Raw genomic sequence first — 1,368 nt, 5'->3', positions numbered from 1 at the left:
CCTATCTGTGCCAGTGTACATCCTCCGGTCCTTAATTTTATACATTATTTTTATTTGATTCTCATTCTTACAAATGCAGATTTTCTCAAATCACAATCTCTTTAAATCTACATTGGATCAATGTCTAGAGAAGAATTGTTTTCCATTTTATTTTTTTATTTGGGTGAAAGTTGAAAGAACAAATTGATTTTTCATTAAACAATTGACATAGATTTTGTTTTTGTGACATCTATAGGAATCCCCACAAGGTAAGAGCAGTTCTCCTGCTTCCACCTGTTGCTTACTTTTTCCATTTATCCTTCTTTCCTATCCCTTCCTGTCTTCTGAGATTTATCCCTGGACAAACACTCCCCCTTTGCTGTCAGATGATTGATGGCTCATTTTTCACCTTAGAGGCCTGCCTATTATTTGGCCAAAAATTGAGGCATAGGGAGAGTTCAGATGAAGGCTGGAAGGGTGTCTAACAGCGATAGTTTCCAAGGTTCTACCAGTCTCTGTCAGAATAGGTAGCCTGGTCATAAAATCTAGGATTCAACCATCCATTTATCTTTGGACAAATTGTTTCCTGTATCTTCATTCAACATGGGGATAGAATAAGACTTGGACATTAGATGGCTGCCCACAATCTTTAACAGCCTAGTTGCTGCACAACAAAGTAGGATATAGAACATTGTCTTTGTGAACTATATTATTCTAATTAATCTTCTTGTCCTCTAAAACTGTGACCCAGACCCCCCTGGCCCAATGACTCATTCCCTTAAGGTAATGAATTATGGCTAAGTTTTCATTACTCTGACCCTTGTTATACTCTACTATATTCATGAATATATTTGTCCTTCTCTCCCATTTATTTGATTCTGAGTTATAGTGACCCTAAAGGACAGAACTGGTTGAACAGCCCCTGTGGTTTTATGGTTTATGTAACTCCTTTTTTAAAAATAGTTTTGTTGTTATATAATTCACATGCCGCACAATTTAATAGTTCAGTCATATTAGGAAGAGTTGACCAATCATCGACACAATCAATTCCAGAACATTTTCTTTCTTCTTACATTCATTGAAGTCAGCTTCGCATTTTCCCCCTACCTCTTGTGCCATACTCCTTTTAAGGTGGTGTTGAGCCTGCTCTGACTCATAGTGAACCTATGCACAACAGAACAAAATACAGCTTGGCCCTGTGCCATTCTCACAGTTTTTTTTGTTTGAGCTCATCGATGCAGTCACTGGGTCAATCCATCTTGCCAACTGCCTTCCTCATTTTACCAGCAAGGATACTTTACTAAGCATGATGTCCTTCTCCAGGGACTGGTGTCTCTTAATAACATGTCCAAAGAACACAAGATAAAGTCTCACCATCCTTGTCCTTAA

The sequence above is a fragment of the Echinops telfairi genome, unplaced genomic scaffold, assembly GCF_000313985.2.
Source record: "Echinops telfairi isolate 266 unplaced genomic scaffold, ASM31398v2 ScPeMD7_7416;HRSCAF=8454, whole genome shotgun sequence".
In the NCBI taxonomy this organism is placed as follows: Eukaryota; Metazoa; Chordata; class Mammalia; order Afrosoricida; family Tenrecidae; genus Echinops; species Echinops telfairi.
Note: the sequence above shows the minus strand (reverse complement) of the source record.